At 36.0% G+C, this 25,956-nt stretch overlaps 1 protein-coding gene across 3 annotated transcripts in view; it reads right to left on the reverse strand.

Moving 5' to 3' along the window:
* LOC106093074 (protein rhomboid) overlaps positions 1-25,956 on the reverse strand; it is a 311,556-nt gene that overhangs the window by 15,625 nt on the left and 269,975 nt on the right. The gene's annotated exons all lie outside the window — the stretch shown is intronic.

Raw genomic sequence — 25,956 nt, forward strand, 5'->3', positions numbered from 1 at the left:
AAACAAAAGACAAGTCGGTGACATGTATAAATCATAATTTGCATTTATTAATATTTGCAAAGCGTATAATAGAGTGATAATTCATTTAAAATGGATTGTCAAACGATTCATATAAAATTGCTGATTTAACAAGTAAAAAGGCGTTAATTTCGGCCGGGTCGAACTTTGGATACCCACCACCTCGGGTATACATGTAAAGCACCTCTCGTCACAATCCGGTAAAAATTGCATAATTTATGCCCCTTAATTTATAATTAATTTCTGCACGGACTTAGATTGGTCCAATAAGTACAAGTCATTGCTCAATTTCGTAGAACAAAATATTGGTTTTTTTGGTAGTTATATCCAAATATAGACCGATGTGACCATATTCGGCACGGATGCCGAAAAGCGTAACATAAGTCACTGTGTCAAATTTCAGCGAAATTGGATTATAAATGCACCTCTTATGGGGCCAAGGCTTTAATCGAGAGATCGGTCTATATAACAGCTATATCGACATCTGAACCGATCGGGCTAAATCAAAGGACATAACACAGCTCATTGTCCCAAATTTCGGCGACATCGGACAATTAATGTGCCTTATGTGGCCCCAAAACCTTAAATCAAGAGATCGGTCTATATAGCAGCTATATTCAAATCTGGACCGATCTGGGATAAATTGCAGAAAGATGTCAAAAAGTGTCAATGTCACCATTTCAAATGGTCTCTATATTTTTATACCCACCACCGATGGATGGGGGTATATTCATTTTGTCATTCCGTTTGCAACACATCGAAATATCCATTTCCGACCCTATGATCAGCGTAAAAATCTAAGACGATCTAGACATGTCCGTCCGTCTGTCCGTCTGTCTGTTGAAATCACGCTACAGCCTTTAAAAACAGAGATATTGTGCTGACACTTTGTACAGATTCTTTTTTTGTCCATAAACAGGCTAAGTTCGAGGATGGGCTATATCGGACTATATCTAGATATAGCCCCCATATAGACCGATCCACCGATTTAGGGTCTTAGGCCCATAAAAGACACATTATTATCCAATTTTGCTGAAATTTGGGAGAGTGAGTTGTATTTAGCCACTCGACATGCTTCTTTAATTTGGCCCAGATCGGTCCAGATTTCGATATAGCTGCCATATAGACCGATCTCTCGATTTAAAGTTTTGGGACCATAAAAGGCGCGTTTATAGTCCGGTGTTGCCGAAATTTGGGACATTTTTCTGCAATTTGGTCTAGATCGATCAAGATTTGCATATAGCTGCCATATAGACCGATGTTTTGATTTAAAGTCTTGACCCCAAAACAAGTAAAAGCGTGCTAAGTTCGGCCGGGCCGAATCTTATATACCCTCCACCATGGATCGCATTGCGACCTCTACAGGCTCAAGAAGTCAAGATCCCAGATCGGTTTATATGACAGCTATATTAGGTTATGAACCGATTTGAACCATACTTGGCACAGTTATTGGATATCATAACAAAACACGTCGTGCCAAAATTCATTCAAATCGGATAAGAATTGCGCCCTCTAGAGGCTTAAGAAGTCAAGACCCAAAATCGGTTTATATGACAGCTATATCAGCTTATAGACCGATTTAAACCATACTTAGCACAGTTGTTGGATATTATAACAAAACACGTCGTGCAAAATTTCATTCCAATCGGACAAGAATTGCACACTCTAGAGGCTCAAGAAGTCAAGACCCAAGATCGGTTTATATGGCAGCTAGATCAGGTTATGGACCGATTTGAACCATACTTGGCACAGTGGTTGGATATCATAACAAAACACGTCCTGCAAAGTTTCATTCCAATCGGATAAGAATTGCGCACTCTAGAGGCTCAAGAAGTCAAGACCCAAGATCGGTTTATATGGCAGCTACATCAGGTTATGGACCGATTCAAACCGTACTTGGCACAGTGGTTGGATGTCATAACAAAACACGTCCTGCAAAATTTCATTCCAATCGGATAAGAATTGCGCACTCTAGAGGCTCAAGAAGTCAAGACCCAAGATCGGTTTATATGGCAGCTATATCAAAACATGGACCGATATGGCCCATTTACAATACCAACCGACCTACACTAATAAGAAGTATTTGTGCAAAATTTCAAGCGGCTAGCTTTACTCCTTCGGAGGTTAGCGTGCTTTCGACAGACAGACGGACGGACAGACGGACCGACGGACGGACAGACGGACGGACATGGCTAGTTCGACATAAAATGTCGCGACGATCAAGAATATATATACTTTATGGGGTCTCAGAGGCATATTTCGAAGTGTTACAAACAGAATGACGAAATTAGTATACCCCCACCCTATGGTGGAGGGTATAAAAATAAGGCAGTGTAGTGACGGGAATTCAATACAGCCTAAAGAACAGGGAGCAGACGTTGAGACCATTACCCACTGCCAAGAAGTCCATTTAATGGAGGACCAATAATTGAAGTAATCCAGATAAACCTACATCGGAGAGAGACAGCTTCTCACGCTCTGATGGAGAAAATCAGCAAGAGCCAGATTCATATTGCAGTAATTCAGGAGCCATGGACGACCCGGAACAAAGTTTCTGGGCTGAACCATATTAACTACCAATTATTCTATGCGAACACTGGTACTCGGCCGAGGACCTGCGTTATTTGTCATATAAATTTGAATTATATATTTTCCCTAGAGTTGTCAACGTCGGATGCGACAGTGATGAGGCAGGGAGACGGTGGAGCATCACTTTATCTGCCTTTCGACTCTGCGACACCGACACCTACGTCGATGTTGCAACGCCTGGTGAGGAAACCAAAGCAGATAGGAATTTAGGTACTAATAGGGTGCGATGCGAACTCTCGCCACATTTCGTGGGGTAGTACCAACATTAATAAGCGGGGCTAAGCCCTGGAAAAACTCGTCAATACTAACGACCTAATAACACTTAATATTGGTAACACCGCTACCTTTGTTTATAGGATTAGGGAAAAGGTTTTAGATGTGATAATATGTACGGAAAATCTAATCGATGAGGTTCAGTCTTGGAGGGTCTCCATGCAGCATTAATTTTCAGACAATCGCTCCTTTAGGTTAAGATAGTACGACCAGCACCGAATCCCGTGAGCTTCAGTAATAAATTGAAAACCAACCGGCCAAAATTCGGAAGACTACTTAGAAGAAGACTTGGGCAGGATATTTTAGATTGTCCAAGCATAGAAGACATTAAAGACAATGTCAACAGGATTACGACTGCACTAGTGGATTCTATCGAAGATAGTTGTCCTCTTCAAGAAAGGAAATCGGCCCAAGAAAAACCCTGGATGACCGAGGAGATTCGTAACATTGCGAAAGAGGTCCGCATATTTTATAACAGAGCACGTCGTAAAAAAAACGGAAGTACATTGGAATGTGTATTACACAAGGCCCAAGCAGTACAATAAGATTACCAGAACGGGACTCACGAGGACACCGGAATCTTGGAATAATGAGTTTGATTGAAGATGTATCCCTACGGAATTTATGGCCAAGAAAAGCCTTGGGGAGCTTCAAACCATTTAAGTCACCTGGACCTGATAAAATATTTCCGGCGTTACTACAAATGGAGGCCGACTATCTGGCGCCTATTTTCACAGCGTGTCTAGGACTTGCATATACTCTGAAAGCCTGGCAGGAGGCAAGGTAGGTATTTATACACAATCCCAACAAGGCAAGTTGTGCGACACCATAGACACACTTATAAGCCTTACCTCCTTTCTACTCGAAACCATGGAACGTATTGCAGATAATGGTATCTACAAAGAGTAAAGAGTAGGATATCCAGTGAATTGCTCAAATACAAACAGCATGCCTATGTCAAGGGAAGGTCGGTGGAGACTGCCCTGCACGAAGTTGTGCATAAAATGGAGGAATCCTTCGATGCCAAGACGTACACATTGGCGGTTTGCATTGACATCGAGGGGGCGTTTAATAATGTGCGGACCGACATATTGATCGGGCTCTTAGAGACTGGATAAACAATATGCTAAGGAAGAGGTGGATAAATGGTGGGTCCTCTTAATATAAGGGAGAAAGTGGCACAAGGCACGTCACAGGGAGACATTTTATCCCCACTCCTATGGGTAACCACCATACATAACCTTTTACGGATGCTGACTGAGGAGGGATTTGAACCCGTCTCCTACGTAGGCGATGTTATTATAGTTCTTAGGTGTAAGGATCCGAACCACCTTTGCAGAGGGGCCGAAAGGGTCTTGCATATGGCATATGACTGGGCTAGAAGTTTTAGATACAAACTTCTCTTGTGTAAGTTTCAAGTCTATCTGAATCTTTATTTCAAATTTTCCTTAACGCTAGCTTAATAAATAAATGTTTACAATTAGCTGATGAATTCTTCATAGTATATGTTTTCATTATGGCTCGCTATGGGTGGTCAAATGATATTTGCATTGATCTCTGTTTCTCTGTGGCTGGTTGGGGTAAATGGATTTTGTATATACAAAATCCATTTGCGACAATTTCGTTGATCATGGATTTTTGCTAATGCTGCAAAAATCCATAGTCATAATGAATTAAAATTCTGCGGACAGCGTGGGTGGCCCTGTAACTCCCCCAACGCTTGTTTCGGGCTCCGTCCTCGGAGTCGATGATAGATTTAACTTAAATCTTTTTACACTTTGATATGAAATAAGTATAATTATAATTGATATTAACAAATACAGACATGTATAATGGTAATTTGACACTTTTTGATGTTTTTCAATTTTGTTTCTATTTTGGACATTTTTTGTGTCCAATATTTCCATAGTAAGTTCTTCTTTGGTTGTATTTGTAAATGGTATAACTTTAATAAACTCAGGGTTTAAATAATGGTGTTTAATAGTGTTTTCGACATTTGTAAAAGATTGATTTTTAAGGTATAAAGTACAATTTTTGTATTTAATCCATTTTGTTCCTTCTACAAAAATATTATGACCACAAGTAGTTTTCATTTTGGTTTTATGAAATTTCTGTATTACAATAGAGCCTGGCGTTATAATTTTTATTGTTTCTTCTGCTTTTTTCTTAATTCTAATGCAATTTTTTATTATGGATTTTGTAAAAATATCGATAATACATTCATCATTTAATTTTACAAGATTGCTTGCTTTTTCCGATTTCTCATTAAATTCGTAAACAATACCGTCTTTTAACAATATTTCTTTGTGCTTAAAACTAATTGTTTCATTTTTATCATCCAAAATTTCAAAAAGACGATATTTTTCATATTTTTCTTTTCCGTATTTAGGAATTAATAGAGTAAATATAATAATATTATGCTTATATAGTAATGACACTAAATCAATATTTTTAAATTCTTCGTCAGATTCTATCAGTTTTGTTTCTTGGTCTGTCAAAATATTTCTTGTGAGGATACCTAATCGGCTGGTCAAAATAACGTCCTCTATTGTGTCGATAAAATGAAGTAAAGAATTAATGTCATTGTGTATTTGAAAACATACTTTCAAATAGTAATAATGTTCCCTAATCTGAGTATTTAATACAAGACTTTTTATTTGGCTGGAAATATATCTTTCAATATTCAAAATATTTTTGTTTAGAATTTCTATCTGTTCCTGTAATTCCTTGTTTATTTTAATTTGTTTGTTATTTTCATTAATAAGTTCGGTATTTTCTGTATCTAAATTATGTAATGCATTATAGATTGCTTTTTCATCCTCACTGTCCATGGTTCCTGCAATAACTTTTAATGTTTTCCCTAATAAGTCAATTAATCCTCTTTTATTTCTTATTTTTGGTGTTAAAGCTTTAAGTTTTGTATCCAGTTCCCTAAAATTCCTAAGCAACGTCCTATGTATATAGTCATTTTTTGTGTCACTTGGTAGCGTATCATTTAACATCTTAATATTAACTTCTATTTGGTTTCTAGCAACTTCTAGTTCTGTTATATTAATTATGTGTAATACTTTCATATTATACTCAATAAGCCGCACTTCATCCACTTTGATTGGTAAATAACCATTGTTGTTGTCCAAATCGATTATTTCGATATTCTCCGCATGAATTCCATATATCAAAATTATTAGTACCAACAAAGTTGTCATTGTGATCTAATAGAATATAAGATCAAGGAAGACCAATTTAGACAATTATAATAATTATTTGTTATTTAGATATATATATATATATATGTATAAAATTAATGCAGTAATCTTTAAAATTCGATTTTATGCTCCTGTATTGTTGCTACTAATTCTTTCGTTTAACAGCATTACCCCTTCTAGTGGTTTGTTGCACTGGGAATCTTACGTTCTGTGCGTTTTGGAATTTCTTTTTCTTTTTAACATGTGTTTTATAATAAATTTGTTTTGAATTTTGGTCTTTTAAATGAGAGTCGTCAATTTTCCTTCCTTTTATTTTCCTGAATTTCTGATAATTTTTGCCTCCTTTAGTCTCTTTGATATAATTGATGCCGTCTTCTAGAATTTTTTCTCCTATCCTTGATTCATTCAGTTTATTAATTACTTGTTCCTTTTTCTTTAGCATCCTATCATATATATCCGGGTATTGAGATTCATTAATCTTCCCTTGAATAAAATCAATTGGTTTTATATTTGTTGTACTATGTATAGTATGGTTGTAGAAACCATTTATTTGAATCATCTGTTCTTCTATAGAAATGTCAATTTTGCTTTGCTTGAGAATTCTTAAATGTTCATTGATAGTATTATGTAGCCTTTCAATATCGCTATTGCTATTATGATTTAAACTTGATGTAAAGTTAATTTCAATATTCTTTTCTTTTAAGAACTCCATCATTCCATGTGATTTCATTCCGAGTTCGTTATCTGTTACAATTTTTTCAATATTTCCATAAGAGCTTAAATATCTTAAGATGCATTTCCTAAATTCGGGGTCTGATCTATTGGTAACACGAGTTATAAGTGCTACTTTACTAAATTTGTCTATCATGGTAACAAATATACTTTTATTTATGGAATAAAATACATCCATATGGATAATTTCATGTGGTCTTCTAGGGGTTTCAGATATTTTATAAGGAACTAGATCTGGATTCCTTTCGTATTTTGACAGCATACAAACTTCACAATTGTTTATAAATTCCGATACTTTCTTATACAAATATGGGTAATAATATTTATCTTTAATTTCTTTGTAGTTTTCATTGCATCCTCTATGGTTATTTTTCAAATGTTCATTAGAGATTATCTCTTCTAAATACTCCTCGTCGAGGATATCAATTAATTTCTTGAGACATCTGACAATTTTTAGATTACTATAATCTTTAAATAAGATTGATTTTAATTTATTAAATATGTCATCATCTACAAATAGTGCGTTTGTTTTTTCGTGATCAAAATGATTTTCTATAATTGTTTTCAGGAAATCATCGTCAAATTCCTTTGCCTTTATTACTTTTCTTTTGTGGTTATGTATGACTGAGTTTCTAATTGATACAGCGCCTGATATTATTTTTTGAAATATAACTTGATTGTCATAAATATTTATTGGTTTTTGCAATTCCTTAATTGAATTTAGATTTTCATTATTGTTAAAATTTTGATTTGATGATATGGTATTATTAATTTCAATTCTACTAAGACAGTCTGCCACCTTATTTAGGTGTCCTTCTTTATAGTTTATTTCATAATCATACTCTCCTATTTGAAGTCTCCACCGCATTAATTTCGAATTTGGCTCTTTTAAGTTATTTAACCATATTAGTGGTTTGTGGTCAGTAAAAAGTTTAATTTTCCTGCCATAGACATATGGCCTAAATTGTTTTAAACACCATACAATTCCAAGACATTCTTTCTCAATGGTGGAATAGTTTATTTCGTGTTCATTCAAAGTTCGAGATACGTATGCAATCGGTTTATCGTTCTGCGATAGAACTCCTCCAATAGCAACATTGCTCGCATCCGTAGTAATTTCAAAAGGTAAACTGAAGTCGGGATAAACTAATATTGGAGCATGAACCAACTTTTCCTTCAAAATGTTAAATGCATCGATGTAATTTATATCTTTTATATCTAAAATCGAGTCCTTTTTCAAGTATTTAGTCATGGGTTTAGTAATGTGTGCATAATTTTTTATGAATCTTCTATAATAGCCCGTCATTCCCAAGAATCTTTTTATTTCCTTTTCAGTTCTAGGAATTTGTAATTTTCTTATAACTTCAATTTTAGCTTGGTTCGGGGACACGCCTTCTTCATTTACTGTATGACCCAAAAATTCGACTTCTTTCCTGAAAAATTCACATTTATCTAATTGAATTTTGAGCCTTGCATTTCTTAATTTGTTAAGCACTGATTTCAAATTTTTTACATGTTCTTCTAGTCCATTGGAAAATACAATAATATCATCCATATAAACCATACACTCCCTTTTCGAAACATTTTCCCTTAAAATATTATCTACCAATCGTTGAAAAGTGCTCGGTGCATTTTTCAACCCGAATGGCATTCTATTAAATTCATAATGGCCGTTATCTACTGAAAATGCAGTTTTTTGTCTGTCCTTTTCATGGACTTCGATTTGGTGAAAACCGCTTTTGAGGTCAAGAATAGAAAAATAATTTGATTTTCCTAACTTGTCTAATATATCTGTTATATTTGGAATCGGATAATTATCCTCAATGGTTTTATCATTTAATTTTCGATAGTCAATGACTAATCTAAATTTCTTCATGCCCGATGCATCTGATTTCTTTGGTACAACCCAAACAGGACTGTTGTATGGACTACTGCTCGGTGCAATAATTCCATTACTTAACATTTCCAAAATCTGTTTTTGGATTTCATCTTTGTATATATAAGGGTACCGATAAATTTTACTTCTTATTGGTATTTCATCAGTGGTATCTATAGTATGCTTAATTTCGTGGGTAAAAGTCAATTTTCCATTATCAGAAAGTAAAACCTTAAAATCCCTAATTAGTTTCTCCAATTCTAATCTCTCCTTAGAATTAAGGTGTTCGGTTCTAATTTTCTTTAGAACTGAATCAACATCTATAATTTCGCTATTGATTTTTCCACTAATATCATTAATATTATGAATTTCCGAAATTTCTTCATACGTCAAAATCACTCCTGTATCTAGAACAATAGGTTTATTTGATTTATTATTAATCTTTACACACACTTCTCCATTTTCACATTTATAAAGACCTTCATTGAGAATTATTCCATTACCCTGCATAATATTATTAATTAATACGTCTCCATTTTCTAAAGGAAGACATATTTTACAATCTTGCTCTCCCGGTGGAATAGTTATCTTTACTTTCGTCGTTATTTTCTCAGAAAGTAATGGCAGTTTTGAACCATTTAGAAGTAAATACATCCCTTCGTAATTTATAATCGCTTTATTTTTCAATAAAATGTCGTTGCCTATTAATCCTTCAAAATTATTATTAAAATTGTAAACATAAAATTCAAACATTTGATTTGGCAAATTAAATTCCCTGAAAGCCTTCACCACGGCTTTATGTGTAACTATATGTGAATTTTTTAAAGCTAACATTTCCTTTGGTCCTTTTAATTGTACTATTTTACTTTGATGAAAAACATTTGGATTCACTAAGGAGTTTGTGGCTCCTGTGTCAATCAAAAATTTGCACTTGTTAATTACTATGTAGGTGAGTTCATTGGAGCTGTCTGACAAAAATTTCCAATATCCATTGGTGTTGGTCTATCACTATCATTTATTGGCTGATCAGTTGAATCACTGCTAACGGTGTTATTTTGAAACGGGTTGTTTCGATTATTACTATCATTCTGTCTCGGAATATAATTTTGATATTGATCCTGATATCTGGTATAATTTTGATTCTGATGTTGATTTTGTCTGTGTCTTTGATTTTGATATTTATAGTTTTGATTTTTATTAAAGTTCGTATTTTGATTCACGCTTTTATTTCTATTGTCATGAGTAGAATTTGTTTCGTTTTTATTTGGAATTGGATTAGGATTATAGAAAGCATAATTCGTATCGTAAAGTATTTTCATCGCATTCTCGATATTATTTGGATTTCTACAAATTATAATGGAACGCATTGGTTCAATTAATTTGTTTTTAAATACGTCCAATGCTACCCTTTTATTAGCTGCAATGAGAGCATTGTAGCCCGCTTCGTTTTGATGTAATGATCGAGTTTTCATGTTAAGTCTTCTGAGATAAGTTATTATCTCGTCATAAAAATTCTTTGCATTAGTTTTAAATTTAACTGATCTTAATTTATCATATAACTGTTCATCTGTTAATCTATCGCCAAAGTTGTTAATAAGGGTTTCTTTTAGCTCTGTCCATCTTGTAAGGTGATTGTTTATTTCGGAAATGTCCTTAGCCGGTCCACTTAGTTTTGACTTAATTATGTCTAAAAATATTCCCTTCGACAAGTCATCATAGGTTTCTAAAATTTGCGTAATTCTGTCAACTAAGTCAATAAAGGTGTAGAGTTCGCTAAAACTACCGTTATAAACCGGTAATTTTGATAAATACTTTATAGGGTCAACCGTGACTGCGTTAAGTGCCATTTTACTATTATTTAAATTTTTTTTTTGTCTAAATTAAAACTTTTTTCTTTGCTGATTTTTTTTTATCAGAAACAATTTTTTTTTTTAGCGTAAAATTTTCACAATTTTTTTTTCACAATTTCTTAATATTCACTATTATTTTCTTATTAGTTACCATAAATTAGAGTTATCAGAAACAATTTTTTTTTTTTAGCGTAAATTTTTCACAATTTTTTTTCACAATTTCTTAATATTCAATATTATTTTCTTATTAGTTACCATAAATTAGAGCTGGTATGTTTCTCCCTCTTTCTTCCTTTATCCGTCGTATGGTTTTTCCTGCTGCCCGGACAAAACCTTTTCCTGGATTCCGAAAGTAAATCCTTTTCGAGGATTTATGTTTTCATCCTTTTTCTTCCTTTATCCGTCGTATGGTTTTTCCTGTTGCCCGGACAAAACCTTTTCCTGGATTCCGAAAGTAAATCCTTTTCGAGGATTTATGTTTTCATCCTTTTCCTGGATGGTGTTGAGTCGTGGATACCTTGTAGGATCCTACCGACTGCGCCAGTTTTAGATACAAACTTCTCTTGTGTAAGTTTCAAGTCTATCTGAATCTTTATTTCAAATTTTCCTTAACGCTAGCTTAATAAATAAATGTTTACAATTAGCTGATGAATTCTTCATAGTATATGTTTTCATTATGGCTCGCTATGGGTGGTCAAATGATATTTGCATTGATCTCTGTTTCTCTGTGGCTGGTTGGGGTAAATGGATTTTGTATATACAAAATCCATTTGCGACAATTTCGTTGATCATGGATTTTTGCTAATGCTGCAAAAATCCATAGTCATAATGAATTAAAATTCTGCGGACAGCGTGGGTGGCCCTGTAACTGCTAGACCCAGAGGTCTCAATGTTAACCCGAGAAGACTGAGATCTGCCTGTTCTGTTCACGAGGAAGACGAAGATGGGTCAATTTGACGCACCACGTTTCCTCAATAAAACGATTTCGATATCTGACAAAGTCAAATACTTAGGATTAATCTTGAATAGGAAACTTAATTGGGAATGTCACCTTCACGAGCGTACTGTGAAGGCTCACAGATGTTGGGCACTATATAGAAGGGCTATAGGCTCGCAATGGGGCCTGAACCCGAGGATAGTCCACTGGCTTTACAAGAGCGTGATTAGACTAATACTTACATACGCCTCAGTAGTTTGGTGGACTGTTATGGAGAGAAAGTGCAATATTATGATAATACAACGGGTTCAGAGAATTTGGCCCATGCAGAGCGATGAAGACCACGTCCACTAGGGCACTGGAGACTTTTCTAGATATCCGACCCATTTACACACAGATTACGCGTGAGGCAGCCTCTGCGGATATGAGACTTAAGGCGATGGAAACAGCTCATACCATCGCGATATAATCGAAACGGCGATAGGAAGCCTGGAAGGAAGGGGAGAGGTTTACGATCGGATACCTGAGATGACACTTGAGGTCGAGTGCAAGGCACTGCTGCCATCGGCACAGTTTTAGATTGACGGAACCCTAATATTGCCATCTGGAAGATCATGTTACACGGATGGATTAAAGCTTGCTTTCTAAATGAGTCTACTGGAAGAGCCATCGGATAGGCATCTAGCGAATTGGACAGCCACTGTGTGGGCGAAATGAGGTACGGAAAATTATGTTTCAGCCATTCATTATGACTTTAGCTGTTGGGCTTGATGAAAGTGGTTAGAGAGCGACCATGGGATGAAAAATTACTTCGGGTGGTCGATAGTAGGCTAAAATTCTCGCACGATCGCTCGTTTAAGTAGGCACAATCATTTTGGGAGTTTACGAATTGGTCAATTGGGAAATTCAATTATTCGGAAATTAGTTCTTGCAAACTTTTTTTTGCTTTGAAGTACGACCGTATGCTTTTTGGAACCATAAGGCTTTACATTGAGCTCGTTTATCATAATATCGATTATTTAATGGGATATTTTCAGATTTTTAGCCATTTGATTGCCACTATGGCGTGGACTTCCTTGAATTTAGGCCTTCACTCGTCAAATCATTTAGGCATTGTATCAGTCTTTTTGAACCACCATCGTGGAGTTTGGTAACGCTACCAGTATCATTGCAACGATTTATGGTGCTATACGCAAACACTTTGTTCACTTTCATGTGTTTGAGTTCGCCAACAATAGCCGGTTGTGATTTCCCAGATATATATAAGATAACTATACTATTACGCTTGAACTCCATCACAACTAACTTTCTTTTTCAGTAAAACAAATAAAAGCTTGCTGAGTTTGGCCGTGCCGATTTTTATATACCAGAGGCCTGCGCAAGACCATTCATTTCTGCTTTCGAGACACAATAACAATTACAGAGTATTTCAAGAACTGAACTCATCGTTCAAAAATACAACATTGTATGAGACAATTGAGAACTGAGTAAAACTGATAAACAAGACACCAAGTAACGATATGAGTGAATGCAAAAACTTAGCGCTTCAGCAAAAAGAAAGATTGATTCGGATTTCAGTGATTGCGCGTTGTACAATGCATTTATTCGGGTACATTTTGCTTCAGATAAAGTACTATTTTTCTTGTGGTCTGAAGAATTGCGCCATTTGGGGGCTCAAGAAGTGCAAACGGGAGATAGGTGTATATGGGAGCTATACCAGGTTATAGGCCGATTCAGGCCATACTTGGCACGTATGTTGGAACTCATAGGAGAAGTCATTGGATAATAATTGCCCTTCTAAAATGCTCAAGAAGTAAAATCGGCCGATAGGTTTTTATGGGAGCTATAACAGGCTATGGACCAATTTAAAACATACTTTTCACGACTGTTGGAAGTTATAGCAAAACTTCAAGTGCAAAATTATAGCTGAATCGGGTGGTAATTGCTCCATCTAGAGGCTCTAGCACTTATCTCTTAAAATCGGTTTTCATGACGGTTATATCAGGTTATGAACCGATTTGGACCATACTGGGCGCAGTTGTTGGAAATCAAAACAAAACACATTCCGCAAAATCGGACAAGAATTGCGCGCTCTAAAGGCTCAAGAAGTCAAGATTCAAGATCGGTTTATATGACAACAATATCAGGTTGTGAACCAATATGAACCATTCTTGGGACAGTTATTCAAGGGTGATTTTTTAACGAATATCGTTTTGGCAACACTTGTTTAACATCTTCAGTTTGGTCAATAATTTAACAATGAATCTGAAGTCTTACAAACAAACAACGCTTGCAAATTATTGAATTTTATTATCAAAATCCGTGCTCTGTGAAGATAGTTTATCGCGCGCTTCTTCCATTGAGCGACGAAGCTCATTCGTGGCTCAATGGGTACGTAAAAAAGCAGCACTATGGGTGCTACCAATGCATCCAGAAAAAGTCACAGTTTGGTGCGGTTTATGGTCTGGTGGCATCAATGGGCCGTACTTCTTCAAAGATGATGCGAATCGTAACGTAACTGTGAATGGTGAAAGTTGGATATCATCTCACGATATCCAACTTTTTTTACCCAAAATGCAAGAACTTCACTTGCATGACACGTGGTTTCAACAAGACAGTATCACATGACACACAGCACACGTAACAATGACTTATTGAGAGGCGAGTTCGGTGAACATTTTATTGCACGTTCGGGACCGGTAAATTGGCCGCCTAGATCGTGCGATTTAACGCCTTTGGACTATTTTTTGGGGGCTATGTCGAAGCTCATGTCTGTACAGACTGAATTTTATGTTTTTTTTTTGAAAAAACTTTCCTATAGTTTTTAAAAATCACACTTTGATCGTTGATCGTTACTAAAGGAAAAACATTTTAAAAACCCCCTTTAAATTTAAACAAGTAAAAGCGCGCTATATTAGGCCGGGCCGAATCTTGGGAACCCACCACCATGGATTCTGGTAAAAATTTATAAAAAACAAATGTAGTTGAAGGGCATAATTTTGTTCTAAATACCAAACTTCTGTCAACCAGCAATGATTAAAGCTTCTAAGAACGGAACAAGTATGATCGACAGACCGGTTTACATGGGAGAAATATAAGGTTATAGACTGATTTGGACCGTACTTGACACAATTGTTAAGGTAATAACAAAACAAAACATGCTCAATTTCAGCCAAGTCGGACAAACATTGCGGCTTTTAAGGGCTCAAGAAGTCAAATGGGGAGATGGGTTTATATGGGAGCTATATCAGATTATACATCGATTTGGACCGTACTAAGCACAGTTGTTGGAAGTTATAACAAAACACCGGATGCAAAATTTCATGCGATCGGAACAAAATTGCGGCTCGTTAGTGCTCAAGAAGTCAAATCGGGTGATCGGTTTATGTGAGAGCTATATCAGGTTACAGACCAACTCGGAGCGTACTTGGCACAGTTATAACAGAATACCACGTGAAAATTTCAGCCAAATCGGGCAATAATTGCGGCTTTGAAAAAGATATTTGGGGTCTAGATCAGTCTAAATACTTATTTAGATAGCCTACAAAACTTACAGTAAAATTGCTGCATCATACGATTAAAAGTAATGTGGGTTAGAAATCAGACCTTCTATAATCGGTTTAACATCTTAGTGATAACCATATAAAATTTCCTTACGATTTTTTTCTTCTTTCAAAAATGGCAGACTTATTTCCACTAATTTTTTTGCATCTCACTGTGCGACAAAGCGTGCTAAGTTTGGCCGGGCCGAATCTTTGGAACCCACAACCATGGTTTCTGCTAAAAATTTATGCAAAAATGCAAATTTTGCCAATGAACATTCCACTAAGGAGCAGGGGCAAACTTCTCACATATCAATGAGTGCAATTCGATTCAAGTTGAAGCTCAATGATATGGGGCTGAGTCCGAACGGCGTGCCGCAGTGCGACATCTCTTTGGAGAGAAGTTTTACATTGCATAGTAGCTCACAAATGTTGCCAGCAATAGGAGGGGAAAGGCACCGCCGAAAATTTGTATACCCTCCACCATAGGATGGGGCTATACTGATTTCGTCATTCTGTTTGTAACACTTCGATATATGCATCTAAGACCCGTAAGGTATATATATATTCTTGATCGTCATGACATTTTAAGTCAATCTAGCCATGTCCGTCCGTCTATCTGTCGAAAGCACGCTAACTTTCGAAGGAGAAAAGCTAAGCGCTTGAAATTTTGCACAAATACTTTTTTATTAGCGTAGGTCGGTTGGGATTGTAAATGGGCCAAATCGGTCCATGTTTTGATATAGCTGATAAAGCTTTTACTATATACCGATCTTGGATCTTGACTTCTTGAGCCTCTAGATGGCGCAATTTTCATCCGATTTGACTGAAATTTTGCACGTGGTGTTTCGGTATCACTTCTAATAACTTTGCTTAATATGGTTCATATTAATCATATGGCTGATATAGCTGCGATATAAACCGATTTTGGCTCCTGACTTCTTCAGCTTTTTGAGGGCGCATTTCTTATCCGATTTGGCTGTTATTTTGCACGTGGTGTTTTGGTATCACTTCCAATAACTGTGCTTAGTATGGTTCAAATAGGTCTAAAACCTGTTAAAGCTGTCATATAAACCGACCTTGGGTCTTGATTTCTTTGACTTCTAGAGCTAGAGAGCGCAAATTTCATCCGATTTGGCTGAAATTTTGTATGAGATGTATTATGACTTCCAACAACTGTGTTAAGTATGGTGCAAATAGGTGCATAACCTGATATAGCTGCCATATAAACGGATCTGGGATCTTGACTTCTTGAACCTCTAAAGGGCGCAATTCTCATCCGATTTGGCTGAAATTTTGTACAACGGCTTCTCCCATGACCTTCAACATACGTGTCCAACATGGTCTGAATCGATCTATAGCTTGATACAGCTCCCATATAAACCGATCTCCCGATTGCTTCTTGAGCCCCTACAAGGTGCAATTCTTATCTGAATGGACTGAAATATAACAAAATGATTTCTACAATGTGCATCATTCAATTGTTTGTCTAAAGCATTGTTTACCTAAAAAGAGATACTGCGCTAAGAACTCGACAAATACGATCCATGGTGGAGGGTATATAATATTTGGCCCGGCTGAACTTAGCACACTCTTACTTGTTTCTGATGGTCTCGCCAGGATTTGAACCCAGTTGTTCAGCGTTATAGGCGGACATGCTAACTTCTGCGCCAAAAATGTATACAAACTTAATTTAGTTGAACGGCATTATTTTATTTTACATACCATACCATAGTGGCTGTATCTGGTTATAGACCGAGAGATCGGTTTATATGGGAGCTATAAAGGGATATAGACCGATTTATACCGTACTTGATACAGTTGTTGGAAGTCATAAGATAACACTATGTGCAAAATTTCAGCCAAATCGGATAAAAATTGCGACTTGTAAGGGCTGAAGAAGTCAAACCGGGAGATCAGTTTATATGGCAGCTATATTTAAATCTGAACCGATATGGCCCATTTGCAATCACGTCAATATGAAGAATCTGTGCAAAAATTCAAGCTGCCAGCTTTACGCGTTCGTGATTTCGATAGATGGACGGACGGACATGGCTAGATGGAATCAGAATATCGAGGGGATCCAGAATATATATACTTTATGGGGTCGCAGATCTTTAGAGGTGTTACAAACGGAATGGCTAGGTAAGTATAGCCATATCCTATGGTATGTTGGGTATTAAAATTATCGGGAAGCTCTTTTCAATATGGCAAAGAGGACTGCAATGGCATCCAATTTCTTTACGGACGAGAGGATACATTTTTTTGACGACATAAAAAATTTTGGAGTTTCAAACAAACATGATGTTCTCGACACTTTCCAAACAGAGGCGATCATGGTCTCCTCTCCTAGTCACTTTTAATTCACTTTTAAAAGATATAATACTGTTAATCAAATAAATTGCAAACATTTTATTTGAAAGTTCGAATATCGTCGTTATTAGGTTACTTTCTGCAGTATCCGAATAATATGAAACAAAGTTAAAGTCAAGGCCACAATAGGTAACTTAAATGAACATCGAGCATAAAATATATTTTATTATATACCAAAGGAAAGCTTCACTCCTCATTCTATGCAAAAACAAGACCAATGCCTCTCTTTAATGGGGGTAGGTTTTGGTCTATTTCCACCATAAGTAGAAAACTTGCAAACGTATCGAAGGATTTTTTAAAAAAAAGCTACATGCGTGGAAATACAAGAACCAGAAAGGCTTTAGCAACCTCGTGCCCATTAAGAAAAATATATGAACATTCCAATTATATTCTATGCAGCAATCAGAAGCAGGTCAAAGTCTGCTTGTTAATGCCTGCACCCCTCGGAAAAGAAACTTTAATACAACCATATCGACCAACACCATCCTCTGAGCGAACAAAAGTAAAATTATGGCACATTTAACATAAAGATTTAATTCGCTTAGAGAAATACATCAGCATAATACTAAAATATGGAATGTCAAAGTTTTGTTGTATAAACTGCAGAAAATTGTGTACAGCCGAATCCGCTTGGATGAACTGAAAAGTTGCTTATCTTATATATAACAAGTAAAAGCGTGCTAGGTTCGGCTGGGCCGAATCTTATATACCCTCCACCATGGATCGCATTTGTCGAGTTCTTTTCCCGGCATCTCTTCTTAGGCAAAAAAGGATATAAGAAAAGATTTGCTCTGCTATTAGAGCGATATCAAGATATGGTCCGCTTTGGACCACAATTAAATTATATGTTGGCGACCTGTGTAAAATGTCACCTAATTCGAATAAGAATTGCGCCCTTTGGGGGCTCAAGAAGTAAAATAGAGAGATCGATTTATATGGGAGCTGTATCGGGCTATAGACCCATTCAGACCATAATAAACACGTATGTTGATGGTCATGAGAGAATCCGTCGTATAAAATTTCAGGCAAATCGGATAATAATTGCGACCTCTAGAGGCTCAAGAAGTCAAAATCCCAGATCGGTTTATATGGCAGCTATATCAGGTTATGAACCGATTTTAAACATACTTGGCACAGTTATTGGGTATCATAACAAAATACTTCGTGCAAAAATTCATCGGATAAGAATTGCGCACTCTAGAGGCTCAAAAAGTCAAGACCCAAGATGGTTTATATGGCAGCTATATCAGGTTATGGACCATTTTGAACCATTCATGGCACAATTGTTGGAATCGTAACAAAAAACACATCGCGCAAAATTTCATTCCAATCGGATAAGAATTGCACCCTCTATAGGCTCAAGAAGTCAAGACCCAAGATCGGTTTATATGCCAGCTACACCAAAACATGGACCGATATGGCCCATTTACAATACCAACCGACCTACACCAATAAGAAGTATTTGTGCAAAATTTCAAGCGGCTAGCTTGTTTTCTTCGGAAGTTAGCGTGATCTTGGGTCTTGACTTCTTGAGCCTTTAGAGTGCGCAATTCTTATCCGATTGGAATGAAATTTTGCACGACGTGGTTTGTTATTATATCCAACAACTGTGCCAAGTATGGTTCAAATCGGTCCATAACCTGATATAGCTGCCATATAAACCGATCTGGGGTCTTGACTTCTTGAGCCCCTAGAGTGCGCAATTCTTATCCGATTGGAATGAAATTTTGCACGACGTGTTTTGTTACGATATCCAACAACTGCGCCAAGTATGGTTCAAATCGGTCCATAACCTTATATAGCTGTCATATAAACCGATCTTGGGTCTTGACTTCTTGAGCCTCTAGAGGGCGCAATTCTTATCCAATTTTAATGAATTTTGGCACGTAGTATTTTGTTATGCTATCCAACAACTGTGCCAAATATGGTTCAAATCGGTTCATAACCTGATATAGCTGTCATATAAACAGATCTGGGGACTTGACTTCTTGAGCTTCTAGAGGGCTCAATTTCTATTCGATTTGGCTGTAATTTGGCAAGACGTTTTTATTGTTACTTTTAACAACTATGTCAAATAAGGTACAAGTCGGTTCATAACCTGATATAGCTGCCATATAAACCGATCTGGGATCTTGACATCTTGAGCCTCTAGAGGTCGCAATTATTATGCGATTTGCCTGAAATTTTTTGTACGACGGATTCTCTCATGACTTTTAACATACGTATTTATTATGGTCTGAATCGGTCTATAGACCGATGCAGCTCCCATATAAATCGATCTCTCTATTTTACTTCTTGAGCCCACAAAGGGCGCAATTCTTATTCGAATTGGCTGACATTTTACACAGGTCTCCAACATGTAATTTAATTGTTGGACCACAATACCATATCTTGATATCGCTCTAATAGCAAAGGAAATCTTTTCTCATATCCTTTTTTTGCCTAAGAAGAGATGCCGGGAAAAGAACTCGACAAATGCGATCCATGGTGTAGGGTATATAAGATTCGGCCCGGCCGAACTTAGCACGCTTTTACTTGTTAAATTTGTGATTTTAACAGACAGACGGACGGACATGTCTAGATCGTCTTAGATTTTTACGCTGATAAAGAATATATATACTGTATAGGGTCGGAAATGGACATTTGGATGTGTTGCAAACGGAATGTCACAATGAATATAACCGCATCCTTCGGTGGTGGGTATAAAAATTTAGTATCCAAATTTCGGATGGGTTATCTAGGGGGGCCGCCCCATCCTAAAACCAGCCAAACATATACTTAGACCAATCGAGACAATATGGAACTCAATTGAAAAGTAATTAAGATTAGAAAACTTATCTGATATCCAATTGTCGGACCAAGTTTAGGGGGACCACACCAACCCCCAAAACACCCCTAAATCGAACATATTTACCGATCTTGGCAGAATGGGACTCAAATGAAAGGTATTTGCGAGTAGAATACGAATCTAACATCCAAATGTGGGACCACGTTTCTGGGGGTCCACCCCTTCCCCAAACAGGACGTATTTACTGACCATGGGAATATGGGGCTTAAATAAAAGGTATTTTAGTGTAGAATTCGAATCTGATGTCCAAATATGGATCCAAGTGTTAAGGGGGCCGCCTCTCTCCAAAAACATCCCCCAAAGCGGACAAATTTATGATCATAGCAATATGGGGCTCAAATGAAAGGTCTTTGGGAGTAAAGCACGAATCTGAGGGTGGAAAAGTGTCTATGGGCCACCCTACCCCCACAACACCACTCAAATAGGAAGTATTTGCTGACTGTTGCAGTATGAGGCTCAAATAAGAGGTATTTTAGTGACGAACACGAATCTGATAAACATTTTCAAAGCCAAGTCCATCCCCAAAAAAACCCCCAAACCGGTCATGTTTCCCGACTACGGAAAAATTGAGCTCAAATAAAGGGTATTTAGGAGTAAACCATGAATCTGACATCAACATTAGGGACCAACTGTCTAGGGGACGTCCCACAGTGGGCCAAATGGCAAAAAAATTGGAAATAAGTCTACAACTTTTTATCTGTTGATTTTAGCCATACAAAATGTTCTAGACATTTGTAGAGGAGGACATAGGCTTTCAGAAAAGTGCTGTTGTTGGTCCATATCTTTAATACAGGGTGAGCTACAGGGTGTCAAAGTTGACCACTTTTGACTTCTCCAAGCTTCTGGGGGCCATAACTTTTGATCTACTCAACCGATTTACATGATTTAGGACTCTAGAGAAAGAGCTTGACAAGATCTAAAAAACTTATGCATAAAGTACCATGCCATCGTGTACTGTTAAGGAGTTATGAATTGTTTAATTTTAAAATATGAAAATTTGGCCTTGGTTTTTTTCAGTGTTTTTTTAATAACTCCGTCAATTTTAAAGCTATGAACTTCATACTTCACACAAATTATGCCAGCATATGTGTGCATAAAATACAAAAGGAATCACGTGAATATCTTTGGCGGTTTAAAAATGGCATCGTTTTCAATATGAAAAATATTTTTTTTGTCAAAAAATTGCAAAATTTTTCAAAAAAGATACTCCCATTTCCTTTAAGTTTTCGCAAACTTTGGCCGTCAAAGCATTATCATTTCTTTCCATTTTCACAAAGTCGAGGTATTAAGAAAAGTTTTAAGTGCTAATTTGGCTAATTTCGATATCAAACAACACCGTTATCTTAAGACCAAAATGGCCAATTTTTTTACTAAACTTCAAAAGTTTCTCACTGGAAAAAAAGTTCCACGGGGATTTTTTCGCTTTTTTTGAACTTAAATGAAAGCTTAAAATGTTCCCAACATTTTAAGGTATGTCTCGCCATATCCTAGCCATAAATGAGATCGTAGCGATCAAAATACTGAAAAAAGTCAATTTTCAAGTAGTGCTATATTCATTGCTAAAAAACAAGTATTACGTCACATTTTATTGCAAAGATGTTAAATAAACTTTTATTTGGTAACACTTCTTCTACAAAACACAAAAAGAATCATGGAAATATCTCTATTCTATTCCATTTTATGGAACCGGCAATAAAAAAGTCAATTTTTCAAAAAAGTCGAATTTCCCAAATTTTGTTTTTGTTGTCCTAATTGCACATGACACACTATAGCCATATTTACGCAACATACCTTATCGTAAAGGAAATTTTCATACCTTTCCAACGATGTATAAAACATTTCTCAACTCGGATTCTATCTACTCTAAAATTCATTTACACTTCATTAAACTCTATATAAAAATGTCTATTTGTGAAATGGAACCTTATATGGGGCCTACACTAAAACATTGATAGATTTGCCCAGGGTTTACAATACAAATGTGTTAGAATAAAAAAAGGTCTCCTGCCAAAGTTTAAAAAAATTGGAATAAAAATATGTGTTTTAGAGCGAAAACACTTCGCATCGGCGTGCGTTTGTATAGTACCTACATCTATTTTTAATGTAAGCTGATGATTTTTGAATAAAAAGTAACCTAGAAATATACCTGCATATATATATATATTTGTGTTAAGATTTGATGCAGACAAATGTTACCTGTTTCGCTATGTCGAATTCCCAGGAAATCCACCGTATCAATGAATGTGAAAAAACCTACCCATAAAAAATTCATTGTCATTTTTTTTAACCAAATTCGAGTCCAGGTAAATAATTATAGAAGAGTAAGTAAAAAGAGGCACTTTGGACCCCTTTTTACGATTGCGTCTGATACCTGAAATGGGTCATTAATTGTGAATATATTGCATAAATATTTGAACAAAATCCAAATTTTCTTCATTATATTTTGTAGAGGCGTAAAGGACATTTATAAGTTATGGAAGTCATACTGAAGTATTCCACTCTTTCGAAAATTGTATGGGACATCAAAAATGATTCCAAATCATACACGGAGTCATTTAAGGAACTTGTTTACACTTTGGACCACATATATGGAATAAGGCTAAATAAAGACGCTTTAGACAAACTTGAAAAATTCTACAAATCATTTGAGAGAAGGTTGCCAGAATGTTCATTCGCAAAAATCAAGTTTTTCAAAATGTATGAGAAGTGGCTGAAATCGGATCTACTTATTGAAATTAAACCGCTGATTCCCGGCCGGCCTAGCAAAGCATACGACGAAGTTACGGAGAAAACCAAAAAGAAAAAACAAGAGGAACTATTGGCGGCACATCCGCCAAATTTAATAAAAGATACGTTCAAAACAGCATTGTTAAAAACACAACCAAAAAATGTTGGACGAATTGTCGATGTTTTACCATTAGCATCTCCGAAAAGGGTAAAGAGAATGGTAGAAAGTATTCCAACTCCAAAATCGACTACAGAATTCACGGAGGAAGATGCACTGGCCCTGATTTTGAACCTAGGCCTCTCAAGAAACAAATACTCAACAATGAGGAAGGCTCTTCGTGAAAAAGGATGGGGTTGTTTACCCTCAAAACATAAATTGTACAACACCAGGACGAAAATGGTGCCATCAAATATATACGTGGACGAATTAAAAGCAAGAGTGAAACTTGCTGATCTTGTTGAAAATACAGCTGTTAGAATTATTTCTAATTTTACTGAAGAACAGTTGAACACATGTAATAATTCCGAAGTGGTTTTGATCAGCAAATGGGGTTGTGATGGATCATCTGGATTTTCCGAATATAAGCAACAAACAGAAATAGATACCAACTTCGCATCAATTTTCATGGCATCATTAGTACCATTGAGAATGAGATTGTACAAGGACCAATCTTCATCATCGAAAGAAAATGCATTTCAAGATATATGGATAAATAGAACACCTGGGTCAAAATATTTATGTCGCCCAATTCGGTTTGAGTATACAAAGGAAGACCGGAACACAACACGATCTTTGGTGAACGAAATAAAGGAAGAAATTGCTGCATTACCCATGATTGTTATAAACCAATTGGGAAGAAATATAAAAGTTTCGTTTCAACTACAACTCACTATGATCGATGGAAAGGTGGCAAACGCATTAACTGGCGTTATGTCCAATTGGAGATGCAATATTTGTGGCAAGAAGAATGGGCAATTCGAGGACAAGTCTGATGAAAATTTAGTAAACGAAAATGCGCTCAATTTCGGTATTTCGCCCCTGCACTGTAGAATTCGATTCATGGAGTATTGTTTGCATTTATCGTATGACCTTAAATATCGGACTAGCCCTGGAAACCGCGATGTCTCTGCTAGAAACAACCAAGATCTTCACAAAATGAGGCAGGAAGAGAAGAATCGAATCCAGTTGGAGTTTAAACAAAAGGGACTTATAATAGATAAACCTCTTTACGGATACGGAAGCACAAATGATGGCAACTCGGCAAGGCGGTTTTTTGAGGACCCCGTATCGACATCTAAAATAACCGGTCTTGATGAACACTTGCTAAGACGATTCAAAGTGATTTTGGCTGTAATCAATAGCAAAAAGATGATAAATTCAACCAAATTTGAAGCTTATAGTAATGACACAAAAAACATTTTATCTGATTTATATTCGTGGAAAGCTTTAACACCGACAGTACATAAAGTCTTACATCATGGCAAGGAAATTGTGGAATACAACATACTTCCGTTAGGAGAACTTACAGAAGAAGCTCAGGAATCCCGTAATAGAGATGTTAAACAGTTCCGGCTTTTCAATACCCGAAAGAGCACCAAATTTAACCAAAATTATGATTTACTTCAATATTTATTGTTATCGTCTGATCCGGTACTATACAGCATCAGAACTAAATGGCTACCAAAAATATGTGACGATATAGATAAGGACGATCCCGATGCCATTCAAATTAAAGAGCTTTTAAATTTTGATACCTTAGATTATTTGGTAGAGAATAAAATCAAATAATACAAAACTAAAATGCTTTTTTATTTTGGGAGTAGCTAATATACATATAAACGCACGCCGATGCGAAGTGTTTTCGCTCTAAAACACATATTTTTATTCCAATTTTTTTAAACTTTGGCAGGAGACCTTTTTTTATTCTAACACATTTGTATTGTAAACCCTGGGCAAATCTATCAATGTTTTAGTGTAGGCCCCATATAAGGTTCCATTTCACAAATAGACATTTTTATATAGAGTTTAATGAAGTGTAAATGAATTTTAGAGTAGATAGAATCCGAGTTGAGAAATGTTTTATACATCGTTGGAAAGGTATGAAAATTTCCTTTACGATAAGGTATGTTGCGTAAATATGGCTATAGTGTGTCATGTGCAATTAGGACAACAAAAACAAAATTTGGGAAATTCGACTTTTTTGAAAAATTGACTTTTTTATTGCCGGTTCCATAAAATGGAATAGAATAGAGATATTTCCATGATTCTTTTTGTGTTTTGTAGAAGAAGTGTTACCAAATAAAAGTTTATTTAACATCTTTGCAATAAAATGTGACGTAATACTTGTTTTTTAGCAATGAATATAGCACTACTTGAAAATTGACTTTTTTCAGTATTTTGATCGCTACGATCTCATTTATGGCTAGGATATGGCGAGACATACCTTAAAATGTTGGGAACATTTTAAGCTTTCATTTAAGTTCAAAAAAAGCGAAAAAATCCCCGTGGAACTTTTTTTCCAGTGAGAAACTTTTGAAGTTTAGTAAAAAAATTGGCCATTTTGGTCTTAAGATAACGGTGTTGTTTGATATCGAAATTAGCCAAATTAGCACTTAAAACTTTTCTTAATACCTCGACTTTGTGAAAATGGAAAGAAATGATAATGCTTTGACGGCCAAAGTTTGCGAAAACTTAAAGGAAATGGGAGTATCTTTTTTGAAAAATTTTGCAATTTTTTGACAAAAAAAATATTTTTCATATTGAAAACGATGCCATTTTTAAACCGCCAAAGATATTCACGTGATTCCTTTTGTATTTTATGCACACATATGCTGGCATAATTTCTGTGAAGTATGAAGTTTATAGCTTTAAAATTGACGGAGTTATTAAAAAAACACTGAAAAAAACCAAGGCCAAATTTTCATATTTTAAAATTAAACAATTCATAACTCCTTAACAGTACACGATGGCATGGTACTTTATGC

Source organism: Stomoxys calcitrans, chromosome 1 (genome assembly GCF_963082655.1).
Source record: "Stomoxys calcitrans chromosome 1, idStoCalc2.1, whole genome shotgun sequence".
Taxonomy (NCBI): Eukaryota; Metazoa; Arthropoda; class Insecta; order Diptera; family Muscidae; genus Stomoxys; species Stomoxys calcitrans.